We start from the raw sequence: 24,189 nt of genomic DNA on the forward strand, positions 1-24,189 counted from the left end.
TTTTCCGCCTTTAGTGTACTGTTTCAGCATCATCATTGGGTCATTTTATTGTAAAATGCTGACCTCCACCTGGAGGAAGACCTGGTTGGTACTAGCAGTAGTGGTCAGAGATAAGAGTGAATATGTGGTCGTGATAAAGTGAAAAAAGTAATAAAATCCCTAAGTCACTTTCAACCTTAATGATTTATTCGGAGGCAGTGATTGGGAGGTTAAAAAGTGAGGTCGTGCGTTTAGAATGAGTAACTTATCATACGCACTTCTATATGGTCATTGGTCAACATGTTTCAGCCCTCTGTATAGTCTTGGGGCTTTTGTCAGGACCGGATTGTGAGTGCAGCCTCTATTTTGTTCTGCACAGAATGGTGAACTCGCCACTCTCAATTATGGGAGGTCAGATCAATAGTATCTGTACCTAGAATGGAAAAGAAAAACATTACAGTGTAACGTGCGGTATTACCCCATGTCTTGTTATAGGTAAAGAATTGCTGAAACAGCATTTTTTCGCATTGGAATAGTGTTGCGCTTTGTTGTGCGCGTGATTAATGGTGAGAAATAGAAGAAGAAAGCTAACATGGTTGTGCGGTTTACAAATACAAAATTAAAAGTGTCGTTATGTACTTGTTCTTCAATTGTACACATTCATCCCAGTGTCAAGTGACCAGCCGACATCAAAGTCAAACTGAGAACTTAAAACTTCTGTCTCACATTGTCGGAGGATAGAAACATTTCTATCTACTACATCCAAACTGTCGAGTGGTTCATGTTTAGGTTGTTCTCTAGTTGCGGGAATATAAATAGTGCTACGGGAGAGTTATCGCATGCACGGTGATAGAACAGTGAAACAAACCCACAAACAAACTGTCGTGAGGCTTCGGAGCCGTCTAGCGTTCTTATTTAGTCATGCGGGTTTGTGATGCTCATTACCTTAAGCGCTTGGTCTATGCGCCTCATGGAGTCACCGGCAGGCTATAGAATGTAAGTTCATTCTATGGGGAGAGAATAAAGGTTAACGCGTCTTACTTGGAGACTTTTGGAGTCTTTAGAAAGGTCCGCTCGTACGCGGTTCTCACCCGTTACTTCTTCATAGTCTGCTTGTGCTGCCTCTAGCTACGGTGCTCCGTGTGACGCGGGTGCCGGTTTCGGCTCGTTTATCATCCCGGTCATAATGAAAAGTGACAAGGGACTGTTGTGTGAGTGGTTGGCATCAGTGGTTGGCATGATGTTAGTAGTTCCAAGATCACACTCGTTTTTATATACTTGCCATTAGGTTAGTCAAATCGTTCATTGGTGTTTATTTTCTTTTGTTATGCTGAGACTATGCATTATGTTTATTCGGTATGTATACCTGCATGATGGTTGCAACATCCACAACAATTCTTGTAAGGATTATTGTTGTCGCTCTCTCACAAAAGTCTGTTTTGGATTCTCCTCTGTTTAGTATTTCAAGTTATTTGGTCCGGTGAGAGTCCAGTTTTATCTTCATTGAAATTAATTCAGGGCTACAAAAGAATTCCTTTTTAATACCTATGGAAGACAGACTTCGGTAGTCATTGAGACAAATTTCCAAAGGGTTAATATGATTAGGAATTCTAACTTTATTGAGAAAGAGTGTGCCATGGGACATTATCATTCATCCCTTCTGTGTCTGTGTGGAGCCGATAAACCCAGCGTTGTTCTTTTTCGTAAAGAATCTTTTCTGCGTTGTAGGGTTTGGTTGTCAAGGTCTCTAGGACTACCCATTTTAGGTCATCAGGGTTATGGTTCTGTTCGATGTAATGATTGCTCATTTTCGTGGTGATGCGTTTACATGTTACATTACTCCTGTGTTCGCAGATACGGACCTTTACTTTTCGGCAGGTCATCCCTATGTATTTGAGACCACAGGGACATACGATCATGTAAATTACATGTGTCGTATTGCAGTTCGTATGGTTGCGTAACGTCCAGGTTAGGTTGGGTAGGAGTTGGAGTGTCTTCGTTGTTTTTGTGAGTTTACAGACTGAACATGATCCAAATGGATAGTGTCCTACTACTGGTTTGTAATTCCAGAGAGTATTCACAGTAGTTTCCTGTTTGATGGTTTTAGGTCTTGTATGTACAAGAATATCTTTGATATTCTGCGTTCGTCTGTTGGCGAAACGTGGTTTGGGCCAGTCTAGGTTATTCGATGTTAAAATTCTCCAGTTTTTATTAATTATTTTCTTCACAGTATTTGTGAGTGTACGATAGGTGGTTACACATGTCAATAAATCTACTTGGTCTTCCCGTTGAACTGATTCAAGTAGGCTCTCCCTGGGCTGATTCCTAGCCCTCTTTTGGCATTTTTTGATGATCTTCAAGGGGTAGTCTCTGAGTTCTAGTTTGTGTTCCAAAGCTGCTGCTTGGATTTTGTAGTCTGTTAATTTACTACAGTTTCGTTTCAATCTTAAAAATTGACTGTAGGGTAAGTTTTCCCTCAGCGGTCTGGGATGATAACTGTTGTATGACAGAATGCTGTTTTTAGCTGTTGGTTTATGAAAAGTTCTTGTTTGTAGTGTATTGTTTTCAGAGAAAATAGTGACATCCAGGAAGTCTATTTTCTTGTTGTTTGAGGTATAAGTGAACTTTAGGCACTCATCTCTTGTATTGATCCAGGTCATGAAGTCCTCTAGCGTTTCTTGTGTGTCTTCCCAGATTAGTAGGATGTCGTCAATATACCTTCGCCAAAATCTCATCTGGTCTAGGAAGGGATTGGCAGGGTTTTGTACCCATTGTTGTTCGAAAGTACTGACGTACAGCCCTGCTACACTTGGAGCAAATGTGCTTCCCATGGAAGTACCGTGTCGTTGGGCATAGAGGGTCCCTTCATACTCAAAAAAATTTTCAGTCAGAGCCATCTTACAACACTCCAAGACAAAATGTCTTGGTGTTCGATATTGCCAGTCTTGGGTAAAGAGAATGTCCTCTAGGGTTTCTAGGGTTTTCTGTTGTGGTAGGCTTGTGTACAGGCTCTCCACGTCGAGACCCACTAAGAGCATTGTTTCTTCATTATATGTTAGATTTAATAACATGTTGAGAAGATCTCTCGTATCTTTCAGATAGGTGGGCGTTTTCTGTACTATTGGTCTCAGGAATTGATCTGCAAATTGTGATAGTGGTTCAAGAACCGATCCAATCCCTGAGACTATAGGGCGGCCTGGTGGTGGTGATTTTTTTTATGGATTTTTGGCAGTGAATAAAAGTATGGTGTTCTGGGTGATTTTGTTCTGAGGTATTCAGCCTCATGTTTGGAAATCCATTGATTGGTCTCAGCCTCTACTACCATGAGTTCGATAGTGTTCTGTAATCTCTTGGTTGGATCTTCAGTGAGTCTTTGGTAAAATTTGGTATCTGCAAGTAGTGTCAAGCATTGGTCGTTATATCCTTGTTTGTTTAGGAGGACAATGGCACCCCCTTTGTCAGCCGGTTTTATTACTAAGTTGGTGTTCTGACTCAGTTCCTTCATTGCTTCTTTTTCTTTCCGTGTGATGTTCACAAAAGGTTTCCTGGTTGGTTTGATGTCATCTATTTCTTTCATGATAGCTTGTTCAAAAGTTAAGATTTCTACAGGTACCATTTGGGAAGGTGGACAGAAGGTCGATTTTGGTCTGAGATTGGTATCGCTTTCTTGTCTGTAATTTTCTTTGTCTTGAAAGAACGCCTTTAGTTTAATCTTCCGGCAAAATTCAGATAATTCACATTTCAATTTGAAAATATCTGTTGTCGGTGTTGGGACAAAACCAAGTCCTTTGTTGAGGACTTTTTCTTGGTCATCCGTTAAGGTGGTGTCTGCAAGGTTGATTACCAATGATTCATTGAACTGGTTCCTGGCTGTTCTTTTGTCATGCTCCTGGTGTGCACTTGTCTCTCTTGGTCGTTCCAGGTTATACCTTTTCTTCTGCCTCTCCTGGTGTTTTGGCCTCTCCCTAAAAAAGGAGGCTGTTGTAGATTCATCGGGGGTCCCATGGTGTTTGGGCCTTGCTGGTAGGGATTCATCCATCCTTGGAAATTTGGGACATAGGGTTGAAAAGGGAATTGAGGTTGGTCATAGTATCTTGGCATTTGCCAATTGTTGGTTCTTCTTCTTTGGTTACGCCTAAATTGTCCTCTCCCTCTTCTTGGGTTAGTTGTATCGTCGCCGCTCCAGTCTGAGTTGTTCCCAGAGCTTTCTCCTGTTGTATCTTCATCTTCTTGTTGGTCTGGTATGATATAATCAGTTTTTCCGTAGGGGTGCATTTTCTCCATAGAAAATTTCTTCAAATCTTTGCCCAATTTTTGGATTTTATTTTGGGTGATGTACTCCTTCGTCTCGTTCATCTCTTTATTGATTTCTTCCAAGCGTTTCTTATACACGGAGATCTGAACTGTCGTCTTCAAGTTAGCTTCACTGACTTGAATCTTGATTGTGAGGGCTTCCACTAGTCTTGTTGCTGTTTTTATTATTAAAACTAGGTAGTCTCGGGTGCACTTCCAAGATATTGACGACCAGTCTTTCCGGAAAGCGAGATCTTTAAGGAAAATACGTGGAGTGTTCTGTACCCAAAGGCCTTTCGGAGCCGAATTGGCTCGTAGATATTCTTTCATAATGATCCCATGTATAGCTGTTCTTACTTGATCTTTCTTCATTTCTGTTAAGTCATCCCACTCGTTGTTGTGTGTCAGAGTTTGTGATAAGTCTTTATCTTGCAATAATGAGGCTCCTGATAGGATGGCATTGACTTCTTCTTCTGTATAGCTTAAACCTTGATTGTCCGCCATGTTAGCTCAATTTCGTTTAGTTTTTATTATATCAGGCTTATTGTTAGCATTCTAGTGGAAACAAAAGGTTTCCCACAGCTGTGCGCTGCTTCAATATATCGTAATCAGATGGAGGGAAAAAGAAGCTGAGGTCCATCCGGCTTCCAAATTGTTAGATTATGAATCAAAATAGAATGGACCACTTGTCCTGTGTTCCCAAGGTCTTGTCGGTTGTTACCGTCATAAAAAGACCCTCATACATTTACACAGGTCGAGGGCGGTATATTTGCATTTTCCGCCTTTAGTGTACTGTTTCAGCATCATCATTGGGTCATTTTATTGTAAAATGCTGACCTCCACATGGAGGAAGACCTGGTTGGTACTAGCAGTAGTGGTCAGAGATAAGAGTGAATATGTGCTCGTGATAAAGTGAAAAAAGTAATAAAATCCCTAAGTCACTTTCAACCTTAATGATTTATTCGGAGGCAGTGATTGGGAGGTTAAAAAGTGAGGTCGTGCGTTTAGAATGAGTAACTTATCATACGCACTTCTATATGGTCATTGGTCAACATGTTTCAGCCCTCTGTATAGTCTTGGGGCTTTCGTCAGGACCGGATTGTGAGTGCAGCCTCTATTTTGTTCTGCACAGAATGGTGAACTCGCCACTCTCAATTATGGGAGGTCAGATCAATAGTATCTGTACCTAGAATGGAAAAGAAAAACATTACAGTGTAACGTGCGGTATTACCCCATGTCTTGTTATAGGTAAAGAATTGCTGAAACAGCATTTTTTCGCATTGGAATAGTGTCGCGCTTTGTTGTGCGCGTGATTAATGGTGAGAAATAGAAGAAGAAAGCTAACATGGTTGTGCGGTTTACAAATACAAAATTAAAAGTGTCGTTATGTACTTGTTCTTCAATTGTACACATTCATCCCAGTGTCAAGTGACCAGCCGACATCAAAGTCAAACTGAGAACTTAAAACTTCTGTCTCACATTGTCGGAGGATAGAAACATTTCTATCTACTACATCCAAACTGTCGAGTGGTTCATGTTTAGGTTGTTCTCTAGTTGCGGGAATATAAATAGTGCTACGGGAGAGTTATCGCATGCACGGTGATAGAACAGTGAAACAAACCCACAAACAAACTGTCGTGAGGCTTCGGAGCCGTCTAGCGTTCTTATTTAGTCATGCGGGTTTGTGATGCTCATTACCTTAAGCGCTTGGTCTATGCGCCTCATGGAGTCACCGGCAGGCTATAGAATGTAAGTTCATTCTATGGGGAGAGAATAAAGGTTAACGCGTCTTACTTGGAGACTTTTGGAGTCTTTAGAAAGGTCCGCTCGTACGCGGTTCTCACCCGTTACTTCTTCATAGTCTGCTTGTGCTGCCTCTAGCTACGGTGCTCCGTGTGACGCGGGTGCCGGTTTCGGCTCGTTTATCATCCCGGTCATAATGAAAAGTGACAAGGGACTGTTGTGTGAGTGGTTGGCATCAGTGGTTGGCATGATGTTAGTAGTTCCAAGATCACACTCGTTTTTATATACTTGCCATTAGGTTAGTCAAATCGTTCATTGGTGTTTATTTTCTTTTGTTATGCTGAGACTATGCATTATGTTTATTCGGTATGTATACCTGCATGATGGTTGCAACATCCACAACAATTCTTGTAAGGATTATTGTTGTCGCTCTCTCACAAAAGTCTGTTTTGGATTCTCCTCTGTTTAGTATTTCAAGTTATTTGGTCCGGTGAGAGTCCAGTTTTATCTTCATTGAAATTAATTCAGGGCTACAAAAGAATTCCTTTTTAATACCTATGGAAGACAGACTTCGGTAGTCATTGAGACAAATTTCCAAAGGGTTAATATGATTAGGAATTCTAACTTTATTGAGAAAGAGTGTGCCATGGGACATTATCATTCATCCCTTCTGTGTCTGTGTGGAGCCGATAAACCCAGCGTTGTTCTTTTTCGTAAAGAATCTTTTCTGCGTTGTAGGGTTTGGTTGTCAAGGTCTCTAGGACTACCCAGTACATAACGACACTTTTAATTTTGTATTTGTAAACCGCACAACCATGTTAGCTTTCTTCTTCTATTTCTCACCATTAATCACGCGCACAACAAAGCGCGACACTATTCCAATGCGAAAAAATGCTGTTTCAGCAATTCTTTACCTATAACAAGACATGGGGTAATACCGCACGTTACACTGTAATGTTTTTCTTTTCCATTCTAGGTACAGATACTATTGATCTGACCTCCCATAATTGAGAGTGGCGAGTTCACCATTCTGTGCAGAACAAAATAGAGGCTGCACTCACAATCCGGTCCTGACGAAAGCCCCAAGACTATACAGAGGGCTGAAACATGTTGACCAATGACCATATAGAAGTGCGTATGATAAGTTACTCATTCTAAACGCACGACCTCACTTTTTAACCTCCCAATCCACTGCCTCCGAATAAATCATTAAGGTTGAAAGTGACTTAGGGATTTTATTACTTTTTTCACTTTATCACGAGCACATATTCACTCTTATCTCTGACCACTACTGCTAGTACCAACCAGGTCTTCCTCCAGGTGGAGGTCAGCATTTTACAATAAAATGACCCAATGATGATGCTGAAACAGTACACTAAAGGCGGAAAATGCAAATATACCGCCCTCGACCTGTGTAATTTAATTTAGCCATGACTATGGAGGTAATCACTGTTTTTCTGCTGTCTATTGGGATTAGAGGTAGAATTTTCTTGATCCTCTTGAGTAAAAAGAAACTAGCTGATGATACGGCCTTGGCTTGTGCTTCAGAATTTAGTCTCTGGTCTTTGAGCACTCCTACATTTTTTGCTTTGGTAACCGGGGTGGGTACTGCTCCCAATTCATCAGGCCACCAGATCTGTGACCAGTTAGGGGAAAAATTCCCAAACAGAATCACCTCTGTTTTTCCTGAATTAAGCTTGAGGCAATTGAAACTCATCCATGCATTGACTGCCAGCATACACCCTCTAAATCTATTTACTGGTGAGATGATGCCTCTGTAGATAGACAGAAGGATTTGCGTGCCATCCGCGTAGGATGTGAACGCTATCCTGAAAGACTGAGGACTAAAAGCGACCAATAAAGGGTAAAGTGCGGTGTACTGCAAAGCTTAAAAGCCAGTTAGCATGCTGTTAAAGCGTACAAACAAGCAAAATACTTTAAAAACAGGTAAAGTGTGATGTGCTGTGAAGATTCAAGGCCAATTAAAATGCCGTAAGAACCTAAAAGAAACAGGTTAATTTTAAGAGGAAAAAGCACTCCATCTAAAATAAACTGCTAATAAATAGATCACGGCACGCTGCTTACTTTATGCTGCGCGTCCGGCAACACATGCGGTTTAATTATCCCCGAAGCCTAGCAACTGCTGAAGTTGGTGCAGCTAAGGGGAGGAGGTCCGTCCCTCCGCACAATCGGCAGGAACTGCCGTGGCGGACCGGGGACTAAAAGAGACCCAGAAATGTTGAGGCAGTCGGAACTCATCCATGAATTGACTGCCAGCATACAATCTCTAAATCTATTTACTTGTGAGATGACGCCTGTGCAGATAGACAAAATGATTTGCGTGTCATCGCGTAGGTTGTTAACGCCATCCCGAAGCGACCAGGAAAGGGTAAAGTGCAATGTGCGATGTGCTGCGAAGCTTAAAAGTCCGTTAGCATGCTGTTAAAGCGTACAAACAAGCAAGATACATTAAAAACAGGTAAAGTGAAAAGCACGATGCGCTGTGAAGATTCAAGGCCAACTAAAATGCCACATAAAACAAACAGGTTAATTTTAAGAGGAAAAAGCCCTTATAATAAATACATAAATAAATAAATAGATCACGGCGCGCTGCTTACTTTATTTGTGGCCACTGTTTTTCAGGAAGCTGCACACCTAACTTTTCTGTTTTTCAAACCTCAACTCCAAAACAGTGAGTTTGTTATTAAAACACAAACAACTAAAGACCCCCACGCCGTGGGAGTTTTAACCCACAGTTTAGGGGTCATTTTTCTTTTATTCTGTCTGGTACAGGAGGCTTGTCCTGGCAACGATGGACAGAAAACTAATGACACCCGCATTCTTGGAGTTTTTTCCCACAAGATAGGGATCTTTTTTTCTGTCTAGTATCACCAGGATTGTCCTGCTTTCTGACAGCGGAGCCAGCGGCAACACCGCCATTCAAAAGATGAGTGGGGACTCAAAATAGAATGGGCAGGCCAAGGGTTTGATGGCTAGGGTACTCTGTCATGTTTGTAATGGAGTGTCCTGTCGCTAAATCCTAAATCTGCCCCTTAGATTTTGTCCAAGGTACTCACAAGCTGATGGACTTCATCGTCAGCCCATATAGGTGTCTAGAAAAACTATTAACACAACATTAACATAATGTCAGGACACAGAGCCCCCCACATCGGTTGTCCAAGGACCAGGCCTCACTTGTGCCCACCTCACACTGACTCACAAAATCAAGGGCTGTATGAGAGACAAAGCAATGGTGTTTTAACTAACACTTTGCAATGTCCACAAGAGGGAAAAGTAGCTTCAGTTATGGTTCTTGTGAGAGGGAAGGAACATGTTGGTTGCTTTCCCCTTTCAAAGCCAATTCTGCACCATAGGTTATTGTAGAAGCACTGTGCAAGCGGTTGGACAGTGGTTGTCTTGGCAAAATGTGAGCAGAAGCAGGAAGATTTGGAAGAGCTCCAAGAGTAACAGTAGCAGACTCCTGTGTTCCCTACTTTGATCTTCAGGGTGGTTTTTGCCCTTAAGAAGCCGACATGCTTTACTGAGTGAAGAACGAGTGAGAGTAAACTGAGTGAATCTTGGCACAAGTGCAGAGGGGTGCCCCTCCAATTATATTTAGGACATTGTTTGGCCAAATAAAAACACAGGAATGTGACAAATTCAAGAGCATGATGGACATCTGTAAAGGGTGTGTAGAGACTAGGGTAAGACCTAACAAGAAATTAACAAGCTTCTGGTGCAGATTAGGGCATACAAATTCTCCCTACTTCCACGGATAGAGTAATTTCACAGATACACGCACATGCACTCATCATACACTTGGGCCCATTTCACTAACATATACTCGATTACTCTATCAGCACTGAACCTGTGGAGAGAAAACTCCTAAACACCCTGTATCTACACTGAGGCAAATAGGATCAGTTTGATACTGTCCTGAGTCATGATCTAAACAATCTAAACAACAATAATCAAAATAGAGTACTCAATAATTGACAAGAAATAACCACCAACACTGTATTTAAAATAATGGTACTTTATCTAAAATTAGTTCAAAGAAATTCAATCAAAGTAAATCATTATTCTCATAATTACCTATTCTAGCTAAATGTCATGAATGGGTCAGGACAGGTCTCTCAGTAGAAGTCTCCCAAGTCGCCGTCCTCACAGCATCGATCCTCACCAATGCAGGTTTGGGAAGAAGTGGCCTTAGACCCTCTCTAGGCTAACAATACTTATAGTAAATCTTGCAAATTAAAGAAACATAAAATGTTCTAAATATCCGCTGAACCGCTGAGCAGAGCGAGCAGGAAAGGATGTAGCATCGCTACATTTGGAAAAATCTCCGCTCAGAAAAATCACAAAAAAAAAAGACGGAAGAAGGAAACTCGAGTTTTGCAAATGTTTCTTTCACGTTCACATTTCCTCGGAACCAGCATTGTAATCACAAAGTTCATTGTGGCTCCCTTGTCCTCCAAGGACACTTGGACTCTCGCCCAGAGCTGCTGTCCTCACGGAAAACTTTTAAACCAGGCGAAGACTGTGGTCAGATGACTCTCGACCATGTTCAGCAAGGCCCTCTCATCAAAATTCGATCACTCGAGCGCAGGCTTTAAACGGCAGCCATTTTATGATAGGCCAAAACAGACCATCTTAATTAAAAGAGACAAAAACAACATTACCACAGCATAGTGATTAAACAGTGTTAACCCCACTAATACCCTTATGTGTATGTAATTATCTAGCCTCTTGCAACACAGTAAAGCATTAGTACACGTTATTTCAAAAGCGTTTTGTGCTTTAAAACAAACAGCACTTAGCAACATTCATTTAATTAAACCTGCACATTATTATTAAGCAACATGAATGCATTCCCACGTGTAGTTTTCTCTTGTTAGTTCGTGTTGATTAATCAGAATTTCACACAAAACAAATAATTAATAGTTACAAATTAATATTTTTTAATTTTCAACATATAGACAAACCGGAGCTTAAAAACCCAATAGATTTTCAACAGAAAACTCTGCTCCAGCAATCCCCCCTTTGGTGATATTATCACCAAATAAACAACCCAAAAAAAAAATTTAGTAAAATTTAGTCCCATTTTAGGAGAAATTGGAAATGTCTTTTTCTCCTTACACAACACTACACACCAGACTCCCTTTCATCATCCCTCTTCGTTTCCAAGTAAACACTCTCCCTCAATTCTTCTAATTCTATTTCTTGTGGTTCTCTTTTTGACCTCTTATTTCTCTTTTCAATATTTCTTTTGATTAATTTCTTTTTCCCTCCCCTGTTTTTACAACACAAACACACCAATCTTAGTATCAATAAAGCAACAATTATACAGGTCAAAGGAAACAATATCTTACCTATAATAGTACTACCTATTTTTGCAATAAAACTCTTAACAGCAACTATTTTATTAGCTGTTTTGGTCCAAATACTCTCAGCTTCTAGTGGTACCAATTCTTCATGCAAATCAGTAATATTTTTGATATAGACCTTCAGGTCTTTACTTTCGTCTGGAATGTAAGTGCAACAATGTTGAACTTTCAGCATTCCACAGACTCCACCCTCCTTGGCCAATAGAATATCAAGGGCAAGTCGATTTTGCATAGACATGGCACGTACGGCAATCATCTCCGTATTCACCAAAAGAAACCCTCCAGCGGTATTTGTCGATAAGCGATCCACCACTGTTGACAGTTTCCGAATTCCATAAGCATTCAAAGAAATTCCCACTGCTGGAATTAAAGCTCCAAAAATATCGCCTACAATTTCAGACCAAGTTTCTCTCTTAAAACGTGTTAGTAAATTAATATGTTCTACATCTTCTATTCTATCTATATGAAAGATCTTTGGAAAGACCAGGCCCACATAACACGTGCCATACCAATGGTCAGGCAACCTGTAATAAGCCTTGTTCCCACAAACATAATACACTCCTGGGAAAATTGGATCTTCTCCTCCCTTGAAACCCCATCCTGTTGCAATGAAGTATGTATCATGACACTCACTAGTCCCAACAAAATATGTATCATATTGGGATTTCCTTCTTGTAATGCACAGCTTACCCTTCTGTGGTGCATCTAGAGCTAAAGTTGGACTAGCCCCACTTCTCAATTCTTTTCCCATCTCAATGTCCCAAATTGTCTCACTTATTTTATATTTCCCTGCCTTTTCATGCATGCTCATTCTCCTTTCCTCCACCATATTTAGGAAAGCCTTCTCCTCTTCTTTCAGACTGCAAGTTAAATTGTTCTTAAAAATGTAATCTAATGTTAATTCTTCTTTTTCAATAAAAATCTCACCAAAAATATTAGCTTCTTTAGCTGGATTCAGCTTTTTGTTCATAGGCAATTGCCCAAAAATGTTATCTTTGTTAGACATCTCATAATCTATTTTCCCTAACAAATAAAAAACACTACTCAACACACTACAAGAAATTCCATACGTAGCTGGTAAATGGTGATAAGTAACACCCTCTGAAACGGATGCAGGTAACTGCATACATACGTAGCAATCCCTAACTTCCATTGTCTTCACATATTCATATAACAATTTTGAAAAAACATTACTAGAAAAATCATTAATTGACCTATCTTTATGTATGTAAGTATTACTAATTCTAGTTGGAACTACTTTTTGTGAACTCTTCCCTACATTAGTCACATTCTCCGTATGCATCTCAAATGTACCTATTGTAACTCTAAAAGTAACTAATAAAGCTAATACACCCCATAGTAGCATTAATAATCCAGTACAGCAGCAGCACATTTTACACCATCTTCTTAGAAAGGCACATCTACTTTGGTTATTCTCTATGTTAGCCATTTTACTACTTTGACCGTGTCTTTTGACTTAGCCTCTACTACTCCACTACTGAATCTCTAAAACTCTGGATTACTTCAAACAATTAATTTTCAGTCTCTCTTCTTTTCACTTTTCTCCAAGTGATTTCTTCTGTTCACTCAATTTGGATACTCATCACTCTTTACTTCATCTTCTTCAACATCAAATTGTATTAAATCTCCAACATCATCCTCAGTATCCGACTTTTCTCCAATGTCAGTCAAGATTACTTTCAGGATTTCACCTGTATCTTCCTCAACCACTTCTCGTACGGTCTCCTCTGGATTTCCTTGACTTTCTGCCTCTTCACCTTCAGACAGTGCCACGTACGTCCATTCCGGCGACCTATACTTCTGGTTAGGTTTTCTTATCCTTTTGATCTCCTCTGGTTCTTTTGACTCTTTTCGCTTTTCACCTTTTGCTGGATTATGACTCGACACCTCATTCACTTGTTCAGCTTTCGAGGTATTTGCTCGTATCAGTCTGTATCTCAGCCTCTTTATTCTGTTGTTAGGCCAAAGATCTCCTCTTATAACCTTTTTTGGTCTTGTTTCTTTATTATTTCTTTCTCCAATCCAAGTTTTCTTTCTCAGAACTCGACCCTCTGATTTCTCATTCTCACTTTCATCCGATTCTGTTTCAAATGCCTCTTGTTCTTCAGCAGTTTTCTTTCGCTCCACAGTCTTTTCCACCACTGTTTGAGACTTCCCTATTTCTGTCCCTCCTCGGGTCTCCGACACGCAATCTTCCTGCTGTCTACTTGTCCCTTCACCTAGCTTATCAAGAATGTTCCCTACACCTCCTCGGGGGTCTTCCGCAATCTGTCCCTCTCTATCTTCTTCTAACCCTGCTTCTTCAGGTATAATCTCAAGTGGTTATTCAATCTCCTCTTCTGATTCAGGAGTAGTCTCTGTGGAATTGCTTTTTTCTCTTCTTTTTCCTCCACTGCTTTTTGGAACTTCAGGCTTTTTTACAGAATCTGATCTCCCTTCTGAGACTCTCAATGGTTCACTTGAAGCCTCCCCTGATTCTCTTTCTGAACTTCGATTTTTCCTCACTGGTTCTGTGTCTTCATCATCACTAGAATCTGACTCTTCAAAATACTCCTTACCAGTCCCATCCTTTGGGTTTGGAACTCTCAGAGTATGACTTGCATGTACCCAGTTTTTCACACCAGCACACTTCACTGCAGTTGTCGTAGTCAGAATAACTTGTCTTGGCCTTCCCCACCTTGGAACCAAGCAATTTCTTCTTCTGTGTACTTTAATCCTCACCCAGTCCCCTGGACTCAGATCATGAGCTTGCTTCTTCTCAAGTGTGGTAGCGTCTTCTCCAACCTGGTGAAACACAGAATGAACTGCGTCAGCCAGGCCTTTACAGTAATCCAAAATCATGTCATCAGTTATTGTCATCAACTTATTGACAGGTACAAATGCATGACGCATTGCACGTCCCATCAAAATCTCATGTGGACTTAAACCAGTAGTTCTATCTGGAGTAGATCTAATAGTCATTAGCACTAGAGGCAAGACATCAGGCCATTTCATTCCAGTGGCTAAACACATCTTACCAATCCTGTTCTTGATCGTGCCGTTCATCTGCTCCACCACGCCAGAAGCCTCTGGCCTGTATGCACAATGTAGCTTCTGCTGTATGCTCAATGCTTCACAAATCAAACTCATGAGCTCATTATAGAAGTGTCCACCTCTATCAGACTCAATCGTTACTGGAAACCCGTACCTAGGAATCAACTCCCTTAACATTAACTTTGCCACTGTTACTCCATCATTTCTCCTAGTCGGATAGGCCTCCACCCATCTTGAGAACAAGCAGACTACCACTAGAACATACCTCAATCTGTTCACCTGGGGCATTTCAATGAAATCAATCTGCATTCTTGTGAAAGGACCACCTTCTCTGCCTATCGTTCCCAGACTCACCACTGTCTTTTTCCCAGTGTTAAATTGCTGGCAAATCAAACATCTTTGACAGATGCTCTCTGCAATTGTCCTGAACTTTGCATTGTACCAAGTCTGCTTAAAAGACCTGATCATCGCATCCCTTCCCAAATGTCCCTGGCCATGATACATCCTTGCCATTGTTGACAACATAGAGTTAGGCATGACTGGTCTACCATCTCTATAGACCCAAACATGGTCTGTTTCTCTTGGGGCACAACCTGCCTTGATCCAGTCTTTCTTTTCTTCCTTTCCTGTCTCATCCTGCAACTGTTTCACCTCATCCCACGTCTCTAGGACATTAGTAAACATCACAGAACAAAAAGACATTTCCCCTTCTCGTTCCCTATTAATCGAGTGATTATTTTTCGCACAATACTGTGCAATGTCATTTGCAAACCTGTTCCCAAGTGTTACAAAATCATCTCCTTGTCCATGAGCAGCACATTTCACAACTGCTAATTCTTTAGGCAACTGTATCGCCTCAAGTAATTTTCCAATCACTTCAGCATTCTTTATTGGAGTCCCACTCGACGTCAAGAAACCTCTCTGTAGCCAAAGCTGGCCAAAATCATGCACAACTCCAAATCCATACTGACTATCAGTTATCACAGTCACTCTCAGATTCTCTCCAATTTTGCAAGCTTTTGTCAATGCCACCAATTCAGCAACTTGTGCAGATTTCACTCCTTTCAATGGTGATGCTTCCATAACTTCTGAAACCTTGCACACTGCATATGCTGCACTCAGCACACCCTCATCATTCCTCAGACATGATCCATCCACAAACAACACATGATCACTCTCAAGCAATGGAAGATCTCTTATGTCTGGTCTCGGTTTTGTACAGTAATCAAGCACATCCAAACAATTGTGATCATCTTCTGTCTTCACACCCACATTTTCAATTTCCGGCAACAATGTCGCTGGATTCACATTCACACATCTCTCAAGAGTCACATTTGATGCTCCCAGAATGACTTTTTCATATTTAGTCAGCCGACTGTGTGACATGTACTGGGTTCTGCTTCTTGTCAAAAGAATTGCCACATTATGAGGTACGAATACCCTTACAGGATATCCCATTATGATTCCCTCACTCTGTTCCAGACTTCTGCATGTCGCAGCCACAGATTTCAAACAACCTGGTAAACCTACAGCTACAGGGTCAAGTGTCGATGAGAAGTACGCAATAGGCCTCCTCAGCTGTCCATGCTTCTGAATTAACAATAAAAGTGCACATCCATTTCTCTCACTGCAGTACAACTCAAACTCTTTTTCATAGTCTGGCATACCCAAAGCAGGGGCTTCACACATTCTGCTCTTCAGCTCCTCAAATGCTGCCATCTGTTCTCCATCTAGTTCCAATGGGTCTTTTACCTCACTCTTTGTCAGCTTAATCAGTGGTCTTGCTATCAGAGAGAAATTACTAATCCACTGACGACAATAACCCACCATCCCCAGGAACATTCTCACTTCCCTTTGGGTCGTTGGGACCTTCATTCCCCTGATGATTTTGATCCTGTCATCAGTCACCTTTCTCAGACCTTTTTCAATGTTGTGTCCAAGATAATGCACCTCTTTCTTGCAAAATTGCAATTTGGCTGGAGATACTTTTAACCCTCCATCTGCCAGATGATTCAGTAAAGCTATGGTATCTACTTCACAAGCTTCACGTGTCTTTGATGCCACAAGTAGGTCATCAATATTCTGCACTAGTACTGAATTTTCAGGCATGATCAGACTCTCCAATGATTTTTTCAATAACTGATTGAATATCGAAGGACTCTCTGTATACCCCTGTGGGATTCGACACCATGCTAAAATACGCTGGCCAAACCTAAATGCAAAAATCGGCTGGCTGTCATGATGCAATGGAATTGAAAAGAAAGCATGACACAAATCAATTACCGTGTACCACTCAGCATCATGTGGAATCTGATACAGAATCACTGACGGATTTGGCACAATGGGACAACATGCCACCACAATTTTGTTAATTTTTCTCAAATCTTGTACAATCCTGAACTTCCCATTAGGCTTCTTTAGCCCTATTATCGGTCAGTTACACGGGCTACTCAGTAGTTCTCTCAAAACTCCTTGCTGAATCATTTTCTCAATAATAGGAGTTATTCCTTCAATTATTTCTGGTGTCATTTTGTACTGAGGAATGTTAGGATAAGTAATTCCCTCTTTCACTGAAATTTTCACAGGATCTACATTATTCATCAATCCCACATCCTCTCCAGTAAAATCCCAAACTGTCCTTTTCACTGTGTCTCTCAGCTCTTGAGGCAAATCCTCCGGATCAAACACAGCATATGCACCAACCATTTCACTCTCTCTATTTCCTAGAGTCATTCGGTACAAAACATCCTCATCTGGTGTCTCAAAAGCTATTCCATCCGGCGTACAAAAAATTGTACAGTTCATTTTGCATAGCAGGTCCCTGCCTAACAAGTTCACTGGACTAGTGTCACAGACTACGAATCTGTGCATGTCTGAAAATTTCCCTATTTGTACCCTTACTGGTTCAGTAAGACGTGTCTTGATTTGTGTATTTGCCACACCAACCAAATTGTCTCACTTATTTTATATTTCCCTGCCTTTTCATGCATGCTCATTCTCCTTTCCTCCACCATATTTAGGAAAGCCTTCTCCTCTTCTTTCAGACTGCAAGTTAAATTGTTCTTAAAAATGTAATCTAATGTTAATTCATCTTTTTCAATAAAAATCTCACCAAAAATATTAGCTTCTTTAGCTGGATTCAGCTTTTTGTTCATAGGCAATTGCCCAAAAATGTTATCTTTGTTAGACATCTCATAATCTATTTTCCCTAACAAATAAAAAACACTACTCAACACACTACAAGAAATTCCATACGTAGCTGGTAAATGGTGATAAGTAACACCCTCTGAAACGGATGCAGGTAACTGCATACATACGTAGCAATCCCTAACTTCCATTGTCTTCACATATTCATATAACAATTTTGAAAAAACATTACTAGAAAAATCATTAATTGACCTGTTTTGTACAGTAATCAAGCACATCCAAACAATTGTGATCATCTTCTGTCTTCACACCCACATTTTCAATATCTGGCAACAATGTTGTTGTACATTGGCTTTTTGATTTATTGATTATTGATTAATGTTGGTATATGTACTAATACTATATGTTGGAGTCGTTGTATTGAGTTATATGTAGTGCTTCTGGAACTTGGGAGCTAGTAGCAGTTCCGTAGTAGGGCAGAGGGAAGTATATACTGCTCTCGGGAAAGACGGCATTGTTGGTCCTGTATGTATGCAGGAAAAACGTGTGACAATTGAAGTTGCGCGTCACATTGTCTGGGTTCGGAATCAGTGACATCGTCGTATGTTACTATTAGAAATATATTTCTGGTATAAAAGGAGTGTGTATGGTAGCGAAGGTTATCTGTGAAACTCTGGTCTTAAGTCCCAGGGATCCGTAAGGTTCACCGTTAAAGCTTATCGCGGGAGAAGTAATAGGTATTCTCTGAGCTTGTTTGAAGGACTGGTCAGAGGTAAGCTGCTTGGTTAACGTGTGTTATAATTCTGTAGCGGGACAGATTGTTCGCTGTTCTCGGGAAGGATTCTGTGTGTATGTACTACATTTTCTTGTATGAATGTGCGTGAATGTATGAGCATTTAATTGATTGTAAGACTCTTTGGAGCAGTCCTAGAGGAAACAGTTAATGAATGCATGATAGAAGGGCAGAGTAGAGGGATGTGCTACTGTGTCAATGAGAGTATTAATTCCGTACTGGAACAGAAGTGAGTGAAAGACGGGATTCTTGTGAAATAGATTTTCTTTACTATTCTGTGGTTAGCGAAACAGACAATGGAGATGTTTTTATGTTGTAACTAATAGATTTTGTAGAATTTGACGCAAAGTCTACTGAAAAGATTTGTAAAGGAGGGGTAGACGAGTGACAGGAGACAGGAGTAGGAGCGACTGCAGCGACTGCTGACGTCAAACAGACCGCGCTCTGATTGGATATTGGATCAGAACAGTGTTCGTGCTGGGATTGGTGCGTTGGTGTGAGCCGCGCAAGGATTGGAAGGGGTACAGGGTGACGTAGACGCTCTAGGATTGGTGCGTTGGTGTGAGTCGCGCTGTTATTGGATGAAAAATAGTACTGTACAGTTGTAATACGGAAGGGATTAGAAGGGTTTGGTAAACGTTAAAATGTATTACCAAGAAGAGAAAAAGAAAAAATCATTGTTTGGAAAAATAAAGCGATGGTTTGACAAGGATAAAGATGTTAAAACAAGAGAAGGTGAATTGTTACCTCCAACGAAAACGCCTGCATCCTTCATGGCTGCGAGATATGGGTATCATACCTGTATATGGTTGGAGAATTGGGTTAGGTATACTAAGGAAGATGGTGTCCTAGCATTCCCAGAAAATGGTTCATTTAATCTAGCCGTGTTGAGAAATTTACGGGAAAAGATGTTGTGTCTTGACCCAAGACCAAGGCCGACACAGTTTGAGGCTTTAGTGGAATGGGAAGAGGAAGTACATGAGCGAGAAAAACAGAGGTCTGGAGGCAACTACAGATACATGTTTGGGAGGAAACATGATCGTGAAACTCATCATGATCGAATGAAGAGATGGCGAGATGCTAGCATGTCAGAGGGATTATATCCTATGAGAACAGTTGACGAGAGAGAAGAAAGGAAGGGTGCGGAAAGGGTTCCTGAGGCAGAAGTGAAAAGATATGGAGTTAATGAGTATGAGGATGAGGTCTTGAATGACATGATTTACAAGAGACCACCTCTATATAGACCAGAACCAGAAGAGAGCACACCAGTTGTTTCTCCGATAAGAGATACATTGCGTATCATTGAGACAGAAATTGTGACACCTGAGTTAAGAAGTGGTAATCCTTTCAGGGAAAAAGAAAGAGAGAATCGATGTGGTGACGAGAATACGAGAGAATTAGCCAGAACTACATCAGAGCTGACTGAAAAGATTAGAGAGCTGACAAAGAATCTGGAAGCTGTTACGGTGCCTGTAACCATAGGTCCAGTAATGCTTATTTTTGATAAGCAGAGGACGAGTGAGAATTGTTTGGTGGTTCCATATGATGGGAATAGGATAACAAGTTTGGCTGGTCCTTCAGGAGACTCAGGAAAAAGGACAGAAAGTAGTGATCTGAGACAATCCAGACATGACACATGTAGTGAAGGATTAGAGGTACAGTCTAATTCAAGATTCGATGCTAGTGAAGCTAGTTGTTCAGGGATGCCAATTTTAGAACCACAGAAGAAAGTGGTTCCAGTTAGAAAAACTACTGAAATAACAGCTGAAGATTTGAATGATTGGATGAGAGTCCTTCAAAAGAGGAATAAAGATTCACAGGCAATTGATATGGCCAGGTTACGTGTAGAATTAGAGGAGCTTGTTGCAGGAACAATTCCTACAGAAATTCTAAAAAACCATCATGATGGCGAACTATTATTTATGTGCAAAAAGATCACCTGGAGAGCAAGAAATACACATGACAGGTTAAGAGCAGTAGCGAATGAGCAGGAAGTTGACATTGATAAGGTGAAAGCCTTGCAGAAGTCTTACAGGATGGATTTCACGGACAAAGATATTGAAAATCTGAATGGTGCTGGTAGAACAGGACAGATTAAGGAAATGGTCGCATTGTTGCGAAAATGGGGTGATGTAGAGAAGTGGAAGGATAGGTGGTATAAGAAAAGGGAAGAATCAGCATTTCCTGTGAAAGAAAAAGAGAAAACAGTGGATGCTTATCCTATGAGAGAAATACCTGGAGGAGGATATGTACATGTTCCATGGACCAGACAGGATATTTTATCATTTACGAATGATTTCCCTCGACTGAGAGAAAAGCCCGTCGAGTGGTATAGGCAGGTAGATAGGTTTGTGAAATTGTCAAAAGTGCTGTGGATTGACCTGAATAGTCTGTTTGATATAATTGTTCCAGCAGACTTGTGGGCTGAGTGTAAAATAGTTGTAAGTTGGCCTACTGAGGAATATCCAAGAGATCAGAGAACAGGAGCACCAGATCCAGAGGTAATGAGGAAGTATGATCAGGTGATTGTATACCTGAAAAGTAAAGTACCAGACTGGGTTAAAATAGATCGAACACATCAGGAAGCAAAAGAATCAGTTCATGCTTTTTATGAGAGGCTGATACTGGCTTTTAAACAATTCAGCGGGGATGAGCACCTGGGTGACAAAGATTTGAGTCATTTTGTATACAGATTTGTATATGGCCTGAGACCTGAGATTAGTGAGAGAATTCGTGAGCATACAGTGGACTGGCAGAGTAAGAAAATAGATGAGATTCTGAGACATGCAAAATACTTCAGTGATGAAATTGAAGCAAAACAGAGAAAGCTGAAAGAAAAGGCAATGTGGGCACAAGTGAAGGTTGCGGAAAGACAGGAAGCACAGTTGGTGGAACAGACAAATAATGCAGGGAAAGGGCCCAGATATGCAGGGAAAGGAAAGGGGAATCTTGAGGAAGCAAAAAAGAAGTTTCCTTGTCACAACTGTGGCCAACTGGGACATTGGAGATCTGAATGTACCAATCCACCATTAGCGAATAATGAGAGTAAAACCTTAAATCAACAGGTGCAGAATGAGGGGAATAATCAACAGCAGCAACAACAGAAGGTTGTGAGACAGCAGAGCCAAGAGCCAAAACCGCCCTTGGCGCAGAATAGAGGGTCACAAAAGTACAATCAGGATTCAGGATTCTACAATGATGAGCAGGTAAACAAACGAAGGCGTTCTAACCAGGTACAACAGTATTTGTTAAAGAATGAAGGGAGTGAGTCTGAAGGTGACTATTGACGGTGCCGAGGAGAGGAGGAAGAGTGCATACTTGGTGCAACTCTAGAAATAGACCAGGCAGGACCATTTGTAGATGGGAAAATAAATGAAGAAAGTGTTACTTTTTTAGTAGACACAGGTGCGACAAGATCAACTGTCAGGTCAGCAGATGTTAAAAATCTTCCTCTCTCGGATGAAGCAATCCAAGTAGTTGGTGTGGCAAATACACAAATCAAGACACGTCTTACTGAACCAGTAAGGGTACAAATAGGGAAATTTTCAGACATGCACAGATTTGTAGTCTGTGACACTAGTCCAGTGAACTTGTTAGGCAGGGACCTGCTATGCAAAATGAACTGTACAATTTTTTGTACGCCGGATGGAATAGCTTTTGAGACACCAGATGAGGATGTTTTGTACCGAATGACTCTAGGAAATAGAGAGAGTGAAATGGTTGGTGCATATGCTGTGTTTGATCCGGAGGATTTGCCTCAAGGGCTGAGAGACACAGTGAAAAGGACAGTTTGGGATTTTACTGGAGAGGATGTGGGATTGATGAATAATGTAGATCCTGTGAAAATTTCAGTGAAAGAGGGAATTACTTATCCTAACATTCCTCAGTACAAAATGACACCAGAAATAATTGAAGGAATAACTCCTATTATTGAGAAAATGATTCAGCAAGGAGTTTTGAGAGAACTACTGAGTAGCCCGTGTAACTCACCGATAATGGGGCTAAAGAAGCCTAATGGGAAGTTCAGGATTGTACAAGATTTGAGAAAAATTAACAAAATTGTGGTGGCATGTTGTCCCATTGTGCCAAATCCGTCAGTGATTCTGTATCAGATTCCACATGATGCTGAGTGGTACACGGTAATTGATTTGTGTCATGCTTTCTTTTCAATTCCATTGCATCATGACAGCCAGTCGATTTTTGCATTTAGGTTTGGCCAGCGTATTTTAGCATGGTGTCGAATCCCACAGGGGTATACAGAGAGTCCTTCGATATTCAATCAGTTATTGAAAAAATCATTGGAGAGTCTGATCATGCCTGAAAATTCAGTACTAGTGCAGTATATTGATGACCTACTTGTGGCATCAAAGACACGTGAAGCTTGTGAAGTAGATACCATAGCTTTACTGAATCATCTGGCAGATGGAGGGTTAAAAGTATCTCCAGCCAAATTGCAATTTTGCAAGAAAGAGGTGCATTATCTTGGACACAATATTGAAAAAGGTCTGAGAAAGGTGACTGATGACAGGATCAAAATCATCAGGGGAATGAAGGTCCCAACGACCCAAAGGGAAGTGAGAATGTTCCTGGGGATGGTGGGTTATTGTCGTCAGTGGATTAGTAATTTCTCTCTGATAGCAAGACCACTGATTAAGCTGACAAAGAGTGAGGTAAAAGACCCATTGGAACTAGATGGAGAACAGATGGCAGCATTTGAGGAGCTGAAGAGCAGAATGTGTGAAGCCCCTGCTTTGGGTATGCCAGACTATGAAAAAGAGTTTGAGTTGTACTGCAGTGAGAGAAATGGATGTGCACTTTCAGTGTTAATTCAGAAGCATGGACAGCAGAGGAGGCCTATTGCGTACTTCTCATCGACACTTGACCCTGTAGCTGTAGGTTTACCAGGTTGTTTGAAATCTGTGGCTGCGACATGCAGAAGTCTGGAACAGAGTGAGGGAATCATAATGGGATATCCTGTAAGGGTATTCGTACCTCATAATGTGGCAATTCTTTTGACAAGAAGCAGGACCCAGTACATGTCACACAGTCGGCTGACTAAATATGAGAAAGTCATTCTGGGAGCATCAAATGTGACTCTTGAGAGATGTGTGAATGTGAATCCAGCGACATTGTTGCCGGATATTGAAAATGTGGGTGTGAAGACAGAAGCTGATCACAATTGTTTGGATGTGCTTGATTACTGTACAAAACCGAGACCAGACATAAGAGATCTTCCATTGCTTGAGAGTGATCATGTGTTGTTTGTGGATGGATCATGTCTGAGGAATGATGAGGGTGTGCTGAGTGCAGCATATGCAGTGTGCAAGGTTTCAGAAGTTATGGAAGCATCACCATTGAAAGGAGTGAAATCTGCACAAGTTGCTGAATTGGTGGCATTGACAAAAGCTTGCAAAATTGGAGAGAATCTGAGAGTGACTGTGATAACTGATAGTCAGTATGGATTTGGAGTTGTGCATGATTTTGGCCAGCTTTGGCTACAGAGAGGTTTCTTGACGTCGAGTGGGACTCCAATAAAGAATGCTGAAGTGATTGGAAAATTACTTGAGGCGATACAGTTGCCTAAAGAATTAGCAGTTGTGAAATGTGCTGCTCATGGACAAGGAGATGATTTTGTAACACTTGGGAACAGGTTTGCAAATGACATTGCACAGTATTGTGCGAAAAATAATCACTCGATTAATAGGGAACGAGAAGGGGAAATGTCTTTTTGTTCTGTGATGTTTACTAATGTCCTAGAGACGTGGGATGAGGTGAAACAGTTGCAGGATGAGA

This window comes from Triturus cristatus, chromosome 10 (genome assembly GCF_964204655.1).
Source record: "Triturus cristatus chromosome 10, aTriCri1.1, whole genome shotgun sequence".
NCBI classification, from domain to species: Eukaryota; Metazoa; Chordata; class Amphibia; order Caudata; family Salamandridae; genus Triturus; species Triturus cristatus.